Raw genomic sequence first — 6,501 nt, 5'->3', positions numbered from 1 at the left:
GAAGAGACGAGGATTTAAGAGATGTACTCAACGATCACAGGGAACGACATGATGAGTACATTCCTCCAACAGCAGAGGCCTCGGCGATTCCTGGTGCCGTGCAAGCCCAGATAGATGCCCTTAACCAGGCAGTGCAACAGCTGGTCGGGGGAAGAACGTCTTATATCGATCACGATAGGAGAAAGGGCACTTCCTTTCGTTAAAAGGATAGCCATGGCAGAAACTCCTAGCAAGTTTAAGATGCCTACGCTTCCAAACTTTGACAGGTATGGTGACCCAGTATCTCATGTCAACAAGTTTGAGATACAAATGGACATTCAGAAAGTGTTCGAAGACAATTACAAAATAAATGACATACATACTTGCAAAATGCTCTTGAAAAACCCAAATGGAAGAGAGAGTGGTTGAGAGAAAAAGATGGTAACCAAAAACTTATTGGTTTATTTTCATTATCTTAAATAGCTTTATTTTTCAATCTTTTATTTTATGTTCATAATATTAAAACTTATCAATCTTTGGAACTAGGTTAGAATTTATTACTTTTGATTTAAAATAGTTTCATTTTTCGATCTTAGACAACTCCTTTGGGTTCGACATCCTTGCTTACGATCACTATTCTATATGGACGATTCGTGCGCTTGCGATATATAAAGTTTTAAACATACCCGTTTTGGGTCCACCAAGTTTTTGGCGCCGTTGCCGGGGAGTTGCAAGAGAAAAGAAACGAATTTATCTCAAGGTTAGTGAATTCTTCTACTAGTTATTTTAATTTTTTTTTTACACTTAAAAAAAAAAAAAACTAAAAAAATATATATCTATAAAATCTAAAAAAAAAAAAAGAGAAAAAGAAATTTGGGACGGTTCAACCACCCATAAAAATATATATATACTTATATTTATATTTATTGTTTTTTTTTAGTTGACGGCACTTGTGCCTCCTATCTATCCTTTTAATTTTTATAGTCGATGGCACTTGTGCCTCCTAATTTTGTTATAATTTTGTTGTAATTTTATTTCTTTTATATCTTTGTTAATTGATGGCACTTGTGCCTCTTGACATTTGTTGTAATTTTTATTTTATTTAATTTCCGCAAATTACTAGTTGATGGCAATTTTGCCTCCTAGCTAGTTGATGGCAATTTTTGCCTCCTAGTTTTTACCTTAATTTTGTTATGGTTGATGGCATGCTATGCCTCCCTACTCTTGCTTAAATTTTAGTCTTATTTAATTTTTGCCTTTTTTTTTTTCCTTTGTCTTCTTTAATATTGTAGTGTCATTGTGAAAAATACTTGAAAAAAAAAAAAAAAAAAGAAACCTAAATCTTGTCCTTTCACCATAAGCAATTCTTGCTTAAAGGAAATTTGACCAAAATTCCCATCCGCCTCTACTAATTAACCTCGGGGAGTTGTTAGTAGTGCGCGAGTAAGTGGAATCAAATAGGCCTGGGGACAAGTAAACCATAAGAATTATTGTTGTGAAATCTCTAAAAATTCTAAGTATGCTCTGTGGTTGCGGTTTTAACTGATCTTCCGCATCAGAAAATTGCTTGTTTGAGATTATCATTGTTGCCTTATTTGTGAAAATTGTATGCATCATTGGGAACGTAACTCTAAAAAACGATTAGTAAAAAGACGTTTATCTTTGTTTGAAATTGAAAGTGTTAGTAAAAATTTGAGCATCATGGAACCCATTGCTAATATTGTTGATGAAAATGTTGTGCCTGAAAAAACTTTGCTTGAATATTTTGCACCTATTTCATCTAATGCTCCGTCATGCATTGTTTTACCTACTACTTCTGCTACTCATTTTGAGCTTAAACCATCAATCATTCAATTGTTGCCTTCTTTTTATGGGTTAGATAGAGAGGATCCTTACATGCATGTCAAAGATTTCTTAGAAATTTGCTCAACATTTAAATTTCAAAATTTTTCTGATGAGTCGGTCAAACTAAGATTGTTTCCTTTTTCATTAAAAGACAAATCAAAAGCTTGGTTAAATTCCCTTCCCACTGGGTCTATAACTACTTGGGATCAACTTTATAATAAATTCTTGTTGAAATTTTTTCCAATGTCTAAAACTGATAGTCTAAGGAGAGAAATCTCCGAGTTTTTTCAAAAAGATAATGAAGAGTTTTATGAATGTTGGGAAAGATTTAAAGATTTATTATTAAAATGTCCTCATCATGGTTTTGAAAAATGGAGACTTGTAAAATATTTTTATGATGGTTTGACTCCCTCTAATCGTCAAATGATTCAATCTATGCATACTGGAAAATTTTTAAAATTTCAAGGACAAGAGGCGTGGGACGCCCTTGAAGATTTATCTGTCAATTCACAACAATGGAATTATTTTGATCCTAGGTCTAGGTCAACTAATTCACCAAAAAGAGGAGGAAGGTATGAAGTAAAAGAAGAATTAGACTTAAGAACATCCTTAGACAAATTAGCGAGAAAAGTAGAAGCTTTAGCCATAAGCCAAACTATAAACTCTCCAATTCAACCTAGAAAAGATGTTTGTTCTATATGTTCTAGTCCTTGCCATAATGCCCAATCATGCCCTTCCTACCAAGAAGCCTTTTCTGAGGAGGCCAATGCTCTTCATTCTTATGGGAAACCAAATGATAGCCCATTTTCGTCCACCTACAATCCAAATTGGAGAAACCATCAGAACTTTTCATGGAGACAAAACCAACCCCAAATGAATCAAGGGCACCAATACAACACACAAAACCAAGCTCATGCCCCACAAAATCAACCATATCCGCAACAAAGAAAACCTTCCTTAGAAGATACTTTACAACAATTTATGCAATCCACCCAACAAATCCTACAAAATCAATCTCAATCTATTACCAAACTCGAGACACAAGTAGGACAACTCGCCACTGCTTTAGCTGATAGAGAAAAAGGAACATTCCCTAGTCAACCTATCCCTAATCCAAAAGGTCAATATGAGATAGGAAAGTCTAGTCATAATGGAGAAGTCAAATCAATTTCAACTCTTAGGTCTGGAAAGAAAATTGTCAAACCCGATTACATACCCGAGGTTGAAAACGAAAAAGAAAAAGAAAAGAGTCAGCCTCCTAGTTCTAATCTCAATGACTCATCAAACAAAGAAACCCCAATCCATCCTTTCATTCCAAAAGCCCCATTCCCACAAAGATTGCTTCCAATTAAAAAAGGCGGCCAATATAATGACATCTTAGAAGTTTTTAAACAAGGTAGTATCAATATCCCTTTCTTAGATGCCATTAAACAAATTCCTGCCTACTCTAAATTTTTAAAGGATCTTTGTACTGTTAAAAGAAACACTAATGTTCCTAAAAAGGCGTTTTTAACTGAACAAGCTAGTTCCATTATTCAATATAAGAGTCTTGTTAAATATAAAGATCCTGGGTGTCCCACAATTTCATGCATTATTGGTGATCATTTTATTAACAAAGCTTTACTTGATTTGGGTGCTAGTGTGAATTTATTGCCGTATTCTGTTTATAAGCAACTTGGTCTTTGTGAGCTAAAACCTACCTCTATAACTCTTCAATTAGCCGATCGTTCTGTGAAAATTCCTAGAGGCATTATAGAGGATGTTTTGATAAAAGTTGATAAATTTTATTTTCCTGTTGACTTCATTGTTCTTGATACTCAACCTGTGGAAAATATGCATGCTCAAATTCCTATCATTTTAGGTAGACCATTCTTAGCTACATCTAATGCAATCATAAATTGTCGTAATGGTGTTTTGAAATTATCTTTTGGAAATATGACTGTTGAATTGAATGTTTTTAATGTTGCTAAATCTGTTGAGTGTGAGGAAATACATGAAGTTAACATGATAGATAACATATGTGAAGATGATGGAAATGACTTACTTGACTTTTGTGAAAAATACTTTGGTATGAACTTGCATGTTGATGACTCTAATGATGATGTGAATTCTTTGGTAGAGCCTATACCCTTAAATGAAACCAAAGTTTAACTTTTTTCACCCTTAGATCATGTTCAATCAATTTCTGAGTCTCCAAAGTTAGATCTTAAACCTTTGCCAGAAAATTTAAAATATGCTTTTCTAGGAGAGTCTGAAACCTTACCTGTTATCATAGCATCCGCTTTAGATAAAGAACAAGAAGGTAAATTGTTAGATGTCCTTAGAAAACATAAAGAAGCCATAGGTTGGACCATTTGAGACATTAAAGGAATTAGCCCATCCATATGTATGCATAAAATCCATCTAGAAGAGAATGCTAAAACCTCTCGGGAATGTCAAAGAAGATTAAATCCAAATATGAAAGAAGTAGTTAGAGAAGAGGTCATAAAATTGTTAGACGTAGGTATCATTTACCCTATTTCTGATAGTCAATGGGTTAGTCCAGTTCAAGTTGTGCCTAAGAAGTCTGGGATCACAGTTGTTGAAAATGAGAAAAATGAATTAATCCCTACTAGAGTACAAACGGGGTGGAGAGTGTGCATAGATTATAGAAAGTTGAATAATGTTACTAGAAAAGATTATTTTCCATTGCCTTTTATTGATCAAATGCTTGAACGATTAGCTGGCCATGCATATTATTGTTTTCTTGATGGGTATTCGGGGTATAACCAAATCCCCATCGCCCCAGAAGATCAAGAAAAGACTACTTTTACATGCCCTTTTGGAACTTTTGCATATCGTCGCATGCCCTTTGGATTATGTAATGCCCCTGCGACTTTTCAAAGATGTATGATTTCGATTTTTTCTGACATGGTTGAAAGATTTCTTGAAGTATTTATGGATGATTTTTCTGTGTTTGGTTCCTCTTTTGATGAATGTTTGCACCATCTTTCACTTGTTTTAATTCGTTGCAAAGAGAAAAACCTTGTGCTTAACTGGGAAAAATGTCATTTTATGGTTAAAAAAGGAATTGTTTTAGGTCATGTAATCTCATCTGATGGAATAGAAGTTGATAAAGCTAAAGTTGATCTTATTTCAAAACTTCCTCCACCTAAAACTGTGAAAGAAATTAGATCATTCTTAGGCCATGCCGGTTTTTATAGAAGATTTATATAAGACTTTAGCAAAATTTCTCGGCCTTTATGCCATTTACTTGGAAAAGAAAATGCTTTTGTCTTTGATAGTAATTGCCATGTTGCCTTTGAAAAATTAAAAAATTTGTTGACTACTGCACCCATTATTCGACCTCTTGATTGGAAAATACCTTTTGAAATAATGTGTGATGCTTCTGATTATGCTATAGGTGCTGTCTTAGGACAAAGACTTGAAAAAATACCTCATGTAATTTACTATGCTAGCAAAACTTTAAATGATGCTCAATTAAATTACTCCACAACCGAAAAAGAATTGCTTGCTGTTGTTTTTGCATTGGAGAAATTTAGATCTTATCTGTTAGGGTCTAAAATTATTGTCTACTCTGATCATGCTGCATTAAAATATCTCTTATCAAAAAAAGATGCTAAGTCTCGTTTGATCCGTTGGATCCTGCTTTTACAAGAATTTGACTTAGAAATACGTGATAAAAAAGGATCTGAAAATGTTGTTGCTGATCATTTATCTAGACTAGTTGTTGAAACTATACATGATTCCACCCCTATCACTGAAACTTTTCCTGATGAACAATTGATGCATGTTTCTTCCTTGCCTTGGTATGCTGATATTGTTAATTATTTGGTCACTAAAGAAATACCATCTCATTGGTCTAAGCATGATAAATCTAAATTTTATTCTGAGGTGAAAAACTTTATTTGGGATGATCCTTACTTGTTTAAATACTGCCCTGATCAAATAATTAGAAGATGCATTCCAAACTGTGATCAATCTAAAATCATATCTTTCTGTCATGATCATGCATGTGGAGGACATTTTAGTGGTAAGAAAACAGCTGCTAAAGTTTTACAATGTGGTTTTTATTGGCCTACTATCTTTCATGATACATATGTTTATTGTAAAGCTTGTGAACGTTGCCAAAAGTTAGGAAGTTTAACTAAAAGAAACATGATGCCTTTAAATCCTATTCTTATTATTGACATATTTGATGTTTGGGGCATTGATTTTATGGGACCATTTCCTAACTCTTTTGGTAATCTTTATATACTTGTTGGAGTTGATTATGTGTCTAAATGGGTTGAAGCTATTGCATGCCACACTAATGACCACAAAGTTGTGCTTCGGTTTTTAAAAGAAAATATATTTTCCCGTTTTGGTTCACCACGTGCTATAATTAGTGATAACGGTACTCACTTTTGTAATAAGCCATTTGAACATTTGATGAAACAATATGGCATTACACATAAAGTCTCAACACCATATCACCCACAAACTAGTGGTCAAGTTGAAGTGTCTAATAGGAAAGTTAAGCACATTTTAGAAAAAACTGTGAATCCAACTAGGAAAGATTGGTCCTTAAGACTCATTGATGCATTATGGGCGTATCGTACCGCGTACAAAACGCCCATTGGCATGTCACCATACAGACTTGTGTATGGGAAGGCGTGCCACTTGCCTGTTGAGTTA

The 6,501-nt window shown here is 34.0% G+C and overlaps 1 non-coding gene across 1 annotated transcript; it reads right to left on the bottom strand.

Moving 5' to 3' along the window:
- Window positions 1-2,082: 2,082 nt before the first annotated feature.
- Window positions 2,083-2,189, bottom strand: LOC133813461 (small nucleolar RNA R71). The gene has a single exon (XR_009884471.1). It is a non-coding gene; the product is annotated as a small nucleolar RNA R71 (small nucleolar RNA).
- Window positions 2,190-6,501: the final 4,312 nt, after the last annotated feature.

Source organism: Humulus lupulus, chromosome 1, assembly GCF_963169125.1.
Source record: "Humulus lupulus chromosome 1, drHumLupu1.1, whole genome shotgun sequence".
Lineage (NCBI taxonomy): Eukaryota > Viridiplantae > Streptophyta > Magnoliopsida > Rosales > Cannabaceae > Humulus > Humulus lupulus.
The sequence above is the reverse complement of the archived record's forward strand: the minus strand, read 5'-3'. Positions and strand labels throughout refer to the sequence as shown.